Source organism: Xiphophorus hellerii, chromosome 10 (assembly GCF_003331165.1).
Source record: "Xiphophorus hellerii strain 12219 chromosome 10, Xiphophorus_hellerii-4.1, whole genome shotgun sequence".
NCBI classification, from domain to species: domain Eukaryota; kingdom Metazoa; phylum Chordata; class Actinopteri; order Cyprinodontiformes; family Poeciliidae; genus Xiphophorus; species Xiphophorus hellerii.
This window is the reverse complement of record NC_045681.1, coordinates 18,698,668-18,711,097: the sequence shown is the minus strand read 5'-3', so window position 1 is coordinate 18,711,097 and position 12,430 is coordinate 18,698,668. Positions and strand designations below refer to the sequence as shown.

General features: G+C 41.3%; 1 protein-coding gene across 1 annotated transcript in view; it reads right to left on the bottom strand.

The window, feature by feature from the left end:
* The window catches only part of myocd (myocardin), a 140,675-nt gene that overhangs the window by 75,690 nt on the left and 52,555 nt on the right, over positions 1-12,430 (bottom strand). Inside the window, exon 3 of the mRNA XM_032573480.1 lies at positions 9,663-9,777. The gene's annotated coding sequence lies outside the window, so the exon portion shown is untranslated. The remainder of the gene's footprint in view (positions 1-9,662; positions 9,778-12,430) is intronic.

The following is a 12,430-nucleotide window of genomic DNA, read 5'->3' as shown; positions in this document are numbered from 1 at the left end:
AGTGTTAGCAAAACCTGGGTTTGGATAGTGACCTAGGTTAGTGCCACTTGGGTGTGGGTCGGCGAAAAGGCCGAGCTGGGCACAGATTGGCCTTCATGCCAATGGCAACATGAAGGCCCTCCATGCAACCAGTGGAGGTTTGTTGCATGGAACTCCATGTATGATTGGAGGTCCATCTTTCCTCGGACCTCCATGTTTGATTGGAGGTCCGTCTTTCCTCTGACCTCCCTGTTTGATTGGAGGTCGGTCTTTCCTCGGACCTCCCTATTTGATTGGAGGTCGGTCTTTCCTCATACCTCCCTGTTTGATTGGAGGTCCGTCTTTCCTCATACCTCCCTGTTTGATTGGAGGTCCGTCTTTCCTCATACCTCTCCGGTTGATTGGAGGTCGGTCTTTCCTCGGACCTCTCCGGTTGATTGGAGGTCGGTCTTTCCTCATACCTCTCTGGTTGATTCAAGGTCCGTCTTTCCTCATACCTCCCTGTTTGATTGGAGGTCCGTCTTTCCTCGGACCTGCCTGTTTGATTGGAGGTCCGTCTTTCCTCGGACCTGCCTGTTTGATTGGAGGTCCGTCTTTCCTCGGACCTGCCTGTTTGATTGGAGGTCCGTCTTTCCTCGGACCTCCCTGTTTGATTGGAGGTCCGTCTTTCCTCGGACCTCCCTGTTTGATTGGAGGTTGGTCTTTCCTCGGACCTCCCTGTTTGATTGGAGGTCCGTCTTTCCTCGGACCTCCCTGTTTGATTGGAGGTCCGTCTTTCCTCGGACCTCCCTGTTTGATTGGAGGTCTGTCTTTCCTCGAACCTCCGTGGTTGATTGGAGGTTTGGCTTTGCATAGACTCCTCTGTTTGCAACCTAGGTTTGGGTTGGCATAAAATCCGAGCCAGGTCATTCATGACCTGCTTGGCCATGCAGACCTTGAATCGCTGATTCAAGGTCTGCTTTTGCTTGGACTGCTCCAGTTGCAGGGGGACCTCTGGTTGCAGGGGGACCTCTGATTGATTGGAGGTCCGTCTTTCCTCGGACCTCCCTGTTTGATTGGAGGTCCGTCTTTCCTCGGACCTCCCTGTTTGATTGGAGGTCCGTCTTTCCTCGGACCTCCCTGTTTGATTGGAGGTCTGTCTTTCCTTGAACCTCCGTGGTTGATTGGAGGTTTGGCTTTGCATAGACTCTTCTGTTTGCAACCTAGGTTTGGGTTGGCATAAAATCCGAGCCAGGTCATTCATGACCTGCTTGGCCATGCAGACCTTGAATCGTTGATTCAAGGTCTGCTTTTGCTTGGACTGCTCCAGTTGCAGGGGGACCTCTGGTTGCAGGGGGACCTCTGGTTGGGTGGAGACTCTCGGATGGTTGTTTTCCAGAGCAAGTTTCAACTTGACTTTCAGGTCTGCAACCTGACCCTGCAGAGATTTTACTGTTTCCTCCTGTTCTATGATTTTCGAAGCTTGCTCAGTGTGACTTTTGAGCTGCTCCTCATATTTAAGTCTCACTCTGTATTCTTCAACCATTACTTCTATCAGACCTTTATTGCGGGAGGCATATTTTTCAGCCTCCCTCTTGAAGTAATCCAGCTGTTGAAGAATACTCTTGTCTGTTGTTACTTTGGAAGAGCAAGAAACCTTTGATTCACCTTCACGTTTGACTTGCAGATGACGTTCTTTTTCCAACATTTTTTGCAGTTTTTGAATTTCCTGCTGCTGTGATTTCACTTCAGCCTGACATGCAATCTTTTGGTCTTTTTCCTGATGGAGTTCAAAAATCTTACTCTGCAGTTCTTCTTTAAGATCGTCTACCTGCTTTGTGAGATTGATGACATGTTGGCTAGTCTCTTCCACATTTTCCACTAAGGGAGTGATCTCAAAGTCAGCAGAGGGAGTTGTTTTCTGCTCGACTTCCAATGATCTTGGGCTCTCAAAGTCGCCGGAAGGACTTGGTTCCCCCTGGATCTCTGCTGATTTATCTTCCGGCTCGCTGTCGTCTTCAAAAACAAGGATGGCGTCGTAGTCGACTTGGATGTTTTGCTCCATCATTTCAATCCATGAAAGCTCAGCTGGAAAAGCTTCATGTTTACAAGTATTCTGTTGTTGCTTCATATCTATATTCTGGTAAATTCTTGCTTCTCTGAAAGGCTCGTAGTATCTGGAATCGATATAACGCTCGTTTCGATTAATTTCGAAAGTGCTCTGAAGAGTGATCTGTCGCGATAGAACTGTGGAACAGGTCTGAGAAAACGCTGTCTGTGAGCTACAGTCAAGAGAGAGATTCCTTTGTGATATCATAGAGTGATGACATCACTGCTGATGTCATTGATAGCGTTGGAACTGAACCTTCTATTGTAGCCTGACGTAAAAAAAAGTTTGCTAGACAATGTCAAACATTGAGAAGTTTAAATTTTTGTTATCAAACATTAAGAAGCCAAAAGAAAACTCGAGAATCAACTCAAACCCAGTTTCACACAAATACAAGGACGCTAGCATAAATGTTTGGCATCTTCTACCAAGAGACATGCAAACATACCTTTATCTTGGATTTTTTCTATTCTTCCTCTTTTTCTTTGTCCCTGAAGAATAAGTTATGTTTTGCGACATTGTTTTGTTTGCTATGGATGCCCGCGCTGTTAAAAAAAAAAAAAAAAAAAAAATTCATTATAATGAGATAGTATCTCAAAATAATGAGATGGTCTACACAGGCTCAGAACTTTTGGAGACTGTGGAGGGTGAACTCCCCTTTCGAATTTGTTCAGTCCATCTGTACCGGTTTGATTTTACTGTCGGTCACGTCTGCCGCCTGCAAGCACCCAAACACTAGTTAAATATTGCTGTTTACAACGGTAAGAAATGTGGTTTTGTTAATTTAAGCTAAATCTGTCATATAAGCTAGCATCGTATAAAGTAATCAATTTGGCATACTAACAACGGTAGTGAATCTTGAAGATAGCTTAAGACAGGGGTGTCAAACTCCAGTCCTACAGGGCCGCAGTCCTGCACCTTTTAAAAGTGTCTCTGCTGTACCACACCTGAACAGAATAATTAGGTCATTAGCAAGGCTGTAGAGAACTGATCTACACAAGGAGGAGGTAATTAAGCCATTTCATTCCAGTGTTTTGTACCTGTGGCACATCTAAAAACTGCAGGACACCGGCCCTTGAGGACTGGAGTTTGACACCTGTGGCTTAAGAAGATGCATTCATCTTCTTAAGCCATGAAGTTTTCTGTTTGTTTACTTCGTCAGTCCACAACTCACTTTCTGGTAACTTTAGTTAATATCTGAGGTTAACGCGGTACTTTTATTTGCTGTAATGACACATGTTCAGTTTACCACTAAGTCGTGGTGTAATAACTGTTGAGTAGTTCATAGATGTTGCCTCTCGCTCCCAAACCACTGCGACACCAAAACGAAACCTCTTAAGCCTATGTATTTTTTTGAAAAGTTAAACTAAAACATGTCATGGCATTTTATGTCACGTACTCTCTCTCTATCTTCACATAGAAAAAATAGATGGAGGTGAGTACAAGGAAATACTGGAGGAATGTCTGTTGGTGTGCAAAATCCATGAGACTGAGCAAAATTTTAACTTGAGGGGGGACAGCAGTCACAAATAAACAATGTAATAGTTTAGATCAGCACACATTCATGTCTTAGAATGGTCTGGTCAAAGTCCAAATGTAAATCCACTTGAAATTTGGTGGTCACAGTCACTCAGTTTGACTGAGCTTAAGGTAGACGTATGACCCTGTCTGCAAAGTTCAGTGTGTCTATTTTTATGAACAGTAAGCTTGCGTAATATGACTTCAAAACACCCTTCAAACTTGTGGAAGGGAAAGGGTAAATGAGAAGGATTCGGCACAGCACAATTGAACTGTTACCAACACAGCTGGGCTCCTAATATTCCCCCTTCTTCAAACTGTTTAGGCTTATAGCATTTATCCACATTACTCACATAAAGATGCCTTGGGCGTATCATCAACAGTTTGCACAGGGAAACTGTGGAAGACGTCCCAAACCCCACTTACGCACACATACAACAGGAATTAACTGAACCAGCGAGCAGCAGAAGGGGCTTAGACCGTGTCTCGTCTGCTTTCACGTGCCAAGAAACAATAAGATATTCCAGAGAAGCCAATCTGCTTATGCATTTCAGTTCACCAGATGGACATAGTGTTATGAAAAACATGCTTTCTATGAATCCATCATCAGGTACAAGTTTCTGGACCTTGCAACTCAACAAATTTGTTAGAACCAACGGCATGTGGTGCATCTGGCAACATAAGATCTACTTGAGTTTCTGGTTTCTCCGTTGCCCAAAGCCTAGCAACTTGCAGAGCAGCTGTAGAACCCAAATTGTCCTAGATGACAGTTTTAAGCAGGCACCTAAACAAACATCCTGGGAAATTAAAGGGCCTGTGTCGGGCCTCTGCTGCTGTGCGAGGTAATTTGCATGATTTTCCACAGCCTGACAACAATCAGATCTCATCTCGCTGCCCATCTTAAGATGATTTACTACCAAAAGGAGTAAGAGTTCACATTTTTTATGGTACCACAAAAACAATGAAGGAAATAAAATATAATTCTTGTAACATTCCTCATCACAAATAAAAGATAACCGAAGGCCACACAATGAAAACCACTGAGACGCACAAATCGCGAGTGACCATGACTTCTCCTGAACTGGACTAAAACTCATCCAACTCACAGGAACACGGAGGCCCAATTTAAAGAGCTATGGGGGGGGTTTGAGGAAGTAAACACAAGAAAAAAAATGAAGGTTTCTTAGCGAGACTGCAATTATTCAAGGTAATTGTTAACCAGAAACTGGAACTTGTCATTAATAAAATTCATTGTCCAGTTAATATGGTGGTCTACTGTCTGGACTGCTCAGAATAAATATTAGGACTTTTTTGTAGACAGCACACGTGGCCTTGCAGAGGGTCAACACTGCTTAATGGGCTGGTTTATCTTTTAGCTCACAGGATAGTACAATAGCACAGTTTATTCTATTGCTTTGAGGTTGGATATGTTCAGATCGTTAACAGGCTATAATGGTCTTCAATGACTCTGTGGCTCATGACTGTTTGCTCTGTGCCTGAAGTGGACTCTTATGTGAAAATTAAAAGAAAACCCAACATAGCCTAAAACAGGGGTGTCAAACTCCAGTCCTCAAGGGCCGGTGTCCTGCAGTTTTTATAAGTGCCACAGGTACAAAGCACTGGAATGAAATGGCTTAATTACCTCCTCCTTATGTAGATCAGTTCTCCAGAGCCTTGCTAATGACCTAATTATTCCATTCAGGTGTGGTGCAGCAAAGGCACAACTAAAAGTTGCAGGACACCGGCCCTTGAGGACTGGAGTTTGACACCTGTGGCCTAAAACATGAAACATTTCTACAGTTATTGGTTAAGGTCTTACTAGAGCAATACCTCATATAACAGGGAAAAAGGAACATTTCTGACTGTCAATGGATTTTGTGGGAAGATCAAGCAAACCCCAACATTCAGTAGCTTATAGAATCACCTTTTCCAAACAATAACCTCAATACATCATTGTGGAAACGATCATCTCTTCTTTATAACATTACTTCAATTCAAGTCGACTTGCATTTTGCCCAGATCCTGTAGCTTGAAAGTTGGTTTGAGGTGTTGGTGCCGTTACTCTGTGTTGGATTTTGCTTGCCATTGTGCATCGTGTTCGAAGGTCTCTCCTCTGGTCTCATCTGTCTCAAAGATGTGGTACTTGAAATATGTATTGTGGTTTATTCCGATGTATCCTGGCAGAGATAGACTTTTTGTTTTAGAGTCAGTACTCTTTCAGTGTTTAGACTGTTGCAGCAATTCTTGAGTTTTGTTGGAACAATGCATTATCTGACCTTAGTGGGAATAGGTTGGGGCATCAGTACTGGGACGATTTGGCCACTGTCTCCCATTGGGAACTGTTCTAACCATGAATAATCTTTTTCTCTGGTGAATGATGGACTTCATTTCTTTGGAAATGGTCTTATAACTTTTTTCAGTTTGAGGCATCAACATTTACCTCTTTCAGGTCATTGATAAAGTCTTATTTCCAAGGGAATTTGTGGAAATACACCAGATTAATCTTTTTAGCATAGAAGTGGTCACTCCTGATGATGATGGGTTAATCAGCTATTGGGGGATTTGCAAAACCCGCAGGCGCTGCTACCTTCCTTTTTAAATCCCACTGAAGCAGCAAAGGTGTACATAGTTTTTACATCACTGACAGTTATGGAAACTTTTATTTTACTCATGACTTTTCTTAGCTTTGGAAGAAAATAAATTTTAGTGCTTACACATGAGTGGCTGTTGAGCTGCAGTCCAAAAGAATTTCATTTAACAGCTTATACAGTGCAGCTATGCAAATGTGAAAGATTTTTGATTTTATTGCTCCATCTGGATCCAAATGTTACATAGGACCCCATTTGAATGTATAACAGATAAGAAGAATATATTTCCTCATTGGTAAAGCTTATGTGAAGTAGTTTCAGTCCCATCTGTAAAACTTAACGAACTGCAAAAGTCTTAACAGGATTAAGACTAGCAATGGTTATTCCAAAACTGAAGCAGTGTGTCTGCGATAAAGTGATAAAGCAATGCCTTGGATAAACCTTGTCTGCTGGATAACCCCTGCTTTATTATTTAACGTCATCTTATTAGAAAAACTTTAACCTGCAGAAACGGTATGATGGTAAAATGTGTAGTTTTGAAAGTCTAACATTTTGAAAGCTCTGTATCGATTAATACGGGTAATCTGTAAATAAACGATTGTCAAACTTCAGCTATAGAATAAAGAAACGGGTTTAGACTAAATTAGTGATCATTTTATATTTACATGACTTGTTAAATCTGTTGTTCCGTATCTATCCAGTGAGGTTACTAAACATAAGGTTTATGAATGAAAACCTGTTGTTCCTGTAGCTGAGATTAGAGATTAGATATTAATATCAGTTGTATAAAATGACAGATCACTTTTTTATTTTCACCATTTTAGAATTCAGACAAAATTTTTCTGGTTTTAGGTTAGGATTATTAAAATTCTTCTTTAGGTAAATGTTACAATAATGGGAGATGATGTTATTAGTAGATTTTATTTTATTTACTAAGACATGAAGTAACTTAACGCTTGAGGTAGAGAGAGAGAGAGAGATTTAATTCCAAACAGTTAAATAAAAGTTTCTTTTCTTCTTTTTTTTTTTTACAATGGTTGTATGCATATGTTTGACAGCATTGGTATATGTATGTGATTAATAATAATTAGTTTCTGAAGTAGCTCTCAAGTCTAAAAAAGCCACTTTTGTTAACTACTCTGCATATAAACACTGAGCAGAAATGTACGTTGTTTTTATCTGCATCACTATTTGTTTACAGCGCTGAAGGAAGAGCAGCATGGATTGTTAGTGAGTGAATGGCTGAAAACTGATAAGTCTGCTACTACTTTACCTGTCCTGCACTAACCCCTCTGACATCACAGTGCTTTGGCCCAGCAGCCTTTGTGCATCAGGACAGACTCCTTGCTGGCAACAAGAATGATGACTTGTGTGTTTATCTTGCTCAATACAAAGAGGCCATGTAATCTAAATACATAAGGTAATATAAATACAAAGGTACCATATAATGTCATCCATTGTGGCCGCGGCCCCAGGAGTGTGTGCGGACGGGGACGTCTTGTCTATGCCTCCTGGCCCCGGCTCTGGTCGGGTAGGCTGGCACTCTTTGTGTTTAAAAAAACTCCCGGAAAGTTTACAGTGAGTGTACTTCTGCTGCGCTTTGTGTGACAAGATTTAACGCACCATACCCATCAGCGGCAAAGCAGCCACAGACCTCCCCGGAATCCACTCTGCCACTTTCCATTCATGCATTTCCACGCATTCCCCGGCTTCCTTCAACTGTCCCGTCGCAGCAAACTTCTGTTGACAATTAATATCGGCTCTGTTTGTCAGTCCGCAAGCTCAGAGGCTACTGTGTGTTTACTGCCCTTTTGTTCTGTTGTGTGTCACCCTTTGGAGCAATGCAAGTTGGAGAAGCGCACAATTTCCAATACATATGCTGAAAGAAGACACCGTGTGCGTGAATGGCAATCCAGTGCAGCAGTGCTACCTCAGGCTCTCCTTTTCAGACAGTTACTTAATTTAAAGTGAAATATTATGCTGAACACGTTTTTATTGTATAGCTGCACAAAATGATGAGCTACAGCATCACCAGTAAGTGTTTATACCCCTGCGTTTGGTTATGTGCGAGACCTACAAAAGGGATTTTGTAAACATATAAAGGTCTTAACACCCATAACTTAATATTTTGTTGAAGGACCCTTAGTCACAGTCTCAAGGGGGTATGACTCTAAAAACTTGGTCCCACTGTTTTTTGTGTCTTTCTTACTTTTCTCTTCAGACAGTCTCAAGCTGAGTGAGTCAGTCACTCTCTGGATCGTTGTCATACTGGAAGATGAAGCGTCATCTTAGTTTGGATTTCTAAAGCACTATGAGCTACATTTTCTGAAAGAATATCGCCACGTTCGGTTGCTATCGCCTCAATTTCTAAAACAGAGGTCTGCAACTCCAATCCTCAAGTGCCACTGACCGACAGCTTTTGGAAGCATCCCAGCTCCAACACACCTGAATCGTAGGGACGGTGTTAAGCCAGGTCATGACCGGTGCCTATTGATTGAAATTCAGGGCAAAAACTTTTGCTGTTTCATCTGACCAGAGAATCTTGCTTCTCCTTGTCTGGCGATTGCTAACCTGGGTTTTTGCAGTATTGAAACAGGCTGCAATCTTTATATTATAAAACAAAGGTCTGATTGGTGGAGAGCCTTAGCAATATTTGATCTTTGAGACAATTTTTTAATCCCCACCAGTGAAGTACTAAAGCTCCTTCTAAGTGACCATTGGGTTCTTGGTTGCCTCTCTGACCTTTCCTTCTTGACCTTTACTTTAGTCGTGAAGGCAGAAATAGGGAGGGCTCTGGTCATTGTTCCATTTCCAATTATTAGAGACAACATTGCTTTTACAGGCCATTTAGTGCAGCCAAAACCAGTTTTTCTATGTTTCCCCAGATTTTTCATTTTACATAATCTTGGGCTTTCCACAAACAAATACTCTGACTTGATTGCTTAGTTTCTGCTTTGACATGTACTGCCAACAGTGAAACCTTGTGTATACAACAGTGTTCCATTGAAAATCACGTTTAATCAACTAAATTTATTACAGATGGACTGCGATCAGGTTGCAGGAGCTTCTCGAAGATGACCCGTGGAAATCCAATGTATCCAAAGTAAATTTTTAGCATCAAAGCAAAACGTGTAAATATGTACAATGCTCCCCCCCTCCCCCTTTTTTTTTTTACACTTTTACAAAAATGTCTCACTTTGTCCTGCCAAAGGAAAGCATCCCCACACCTAACACACACAAAATCAGAATACAATACATTTAAAATGTTGTTTTAATGCGACAAAATGTGAGGAAGTTTAAGGTATGAGATTATAAAAGCACTTTGACATTGGAAACAGATCCACGCCTGGTCCCAGCTTTATTGTAAATGTTATATTAAAGCTACTCCCTGGTTTATCTATGCTATCTGTTTTGTTATTGTAACTGAAACAACTGCAACTGTAAAACAGAATGACTAAAAAGCTCAGCGTTATATATGTCAAACAACTTACATTATAATCCAACAGCAGCGCCTAGAACATTCCTCTCCGGACTCTTGTTTTTCTTTAGCGTGTGTCTGCTCCTGTTGCTCGAACACTAGAAATGTGTGACGAAGAAACGCTCCAACTGTGAGAGATGGAAAGACAAGATAGAACATCATTGATCTGTTATTGTAACTTGCAGCAGATATTGCTAATAATAACACGCCTCCATGATGTCAGCATTCCTGCGGAGTAAAATTTACACCGTGTTTTGTGCTTAGCAATCAAACAGTAGTCGGGGTAATGCTGGCAGCAGGAGAGACATGGAAATCTCACTGCATCAATCTTATCCACGAGGAAACATTGATTTGAATAACATTTTTCATAAAAATAAAATGAAATGTGCAACCTCTTTTACTACTGGAGCCTTTTTTTTCTCCTTCTGATTCTAATTTTTTTTGTTGGAAAAAGGTGCGTTTTGGAGGAACGTGCGGTGACCTCTTCCATGTTGAGCTCAGATGCGGCCTTTATGTATGGAAAGGAATGAAAAACCTTGAAATCCCAGACATAATGTAAACATCTGCTTTATTTCAGCCATAGTCTTTAGCAGACGCTCCACTAAATGCGCATACCAAGCATGACAGCAGGGGGGTTATGAGGAAGAGGGATCCTCTCTTTCATGATGACTGCTGATATCCATTACAAATATGAATTGTCACCCTGAAAGTTTCTGCTTTCATCCAATCTTTTCATCAAAATGAAAGGCGTGTTTCTTTTGGTACTCCTCTGAAATGCTTTGACTCCAGCAAGCAAACCAAGGTGTTGCACAACGCGCCATCATCAGGGTGATAGTAATCGCGAGTGGCAGCAGGCACACTTACTGCCTGCGCAGATCGCCTCAAATTAGGACCCAGCACCGTTGTGAGCTCAGGAATCAGACTTGGCAACTTCATGGAAGCTCCCCCTGCTATTACCACACTGCTCTCTGACGTCCCAGCGAAGACAGTCCTGTAGTCATAACATTCATGTTGGGGTTGCTCCGCTCTCAGATGGCTGACCTCGACTTAAACCCACAACAGCAACACTGTGACTGTGATTTTTAATAATGTTTGAGATTTGAGAGAGGCTTGCTAATGCTACGGCGCCCTGCATATAATGTGTTCATGGACCCCTTGAACTTTTCGCTTTTTTCTGCCACTGTACAACCACAAACCTCATTGGGGTTGTACAGAATAGAACCATGGTCCATAATAGCAAAATAAATGTGATTCGTGGTTGATCAAAATGGGGGTTCTACCATATTATTGTCTATACCAGGGGCGATGTTGCCCGTTTCCAGCGGTTATTGGATGTGAGGTGTGGCACACCCTGGATCATTACAGGGGAACACAGAACAATCAATCACGCAGAGACACACATTCATGCCCAAGAGAGCAGTTTAGAGTAATCAATTAACCTAAAAGCCATGTTTTTGCACTGCAGGAGGAAGCCAGAGTACTTGGAGAGAAGCCATGTATTGTTAATTAAAGTTTTTAATTCTTTTACATGCATAGACCTCAGGATGGAAGAGATTACTCCTCATTCTTTAAAACTGTTGATTTTTCAGCTGAAAATAATGTAGCTCTAGTGCTAGAAGTGCTACCCCATTTCTCATTTTATTGTGCAAACTACATGCAAGTGTGACTGTATTAAAAGTATCTAGTGGAACAAGCACTGAAAAGAGCAAGTGGAAAAACAATGCTCAAGGGTTTGCTGTAGATTCAGTGAAGAAAAGATTTCGAAGGCTTTTGTTCCTACATGGCAATTCTAGCAAAAACGGTTCTAACCATTGTGCCCAAGTTTGTACATTATTATTGGATTGCAGGATTATTGTCTATTCTGGCAGACATTCATGATCTGTGTAAAACAATGTTTCCTGTCTTCATGTGTCTTGCTGTTGTTTTAAAAGAGGAATCCTGTGTAGGTCTAAACATCTGTAAACGAAGGGGATTTTATGAAACATCAAATCCTGACACATCTTTGAAGTGCCTGTATAGCTTTGTGGTGCTTCTCTTTCTGTTCTGAATGCTGCATGAATTGAGTGAGAATTGAGTGTGTTGCTACATTTTGACTATGCAACACTTTTCTGTGATGTCAAAGTCTTTTATTTGTAATGAAAGGTCACCTCACCATTTGGGGATAACATAGCAATTGTCCCAGGGCCCAAAGTGGTCAGATAATTGTTAAATCACAACTCAATGATGACATAAATGCCACTTTCATTTTCAAGCATCCAGCATCCTGAAGTGAGTGAAGCGTGTCTGTAGAGGCTTTGCACAAGACGGAATGATGTTGTGTGTGAATCTTTGAAGATTACGCAACAAACGTGTGGAGGAGGATATTTTGGTCAGATGAGAACAAAGTGTAACTTTTTTTGGCCTTCATGTAAAAATACTACGTCTAGCAAAGAACTAACACTAAAAATGGTGGTGGTAGAATCGTATTAAAGGTTATTCTTCTCCTATGAAAGGGTATGAAAGGGTATGCATCTTAACTCGAGTCGAGCAAATCTCAATCTTGTTGTAATCTGTTGATGACAATGACAATAAATCTTATCTTATCTTATCTTATCTTATCTAGTACTTCAACTTACCCTGAATGGTAAGAAGTAAAAAAATAAAAATAAAAAACCCCGCTAACATTGTGTACAAATCCTGAGAGGGATTCTGCAAGATAAATTCACGGAGGGCCCAGGCTGGAGGTTGGCTGGTGAATTAGCAGAATCACCAGATTAGCCAGGACAATGTAAGGTTTGATGA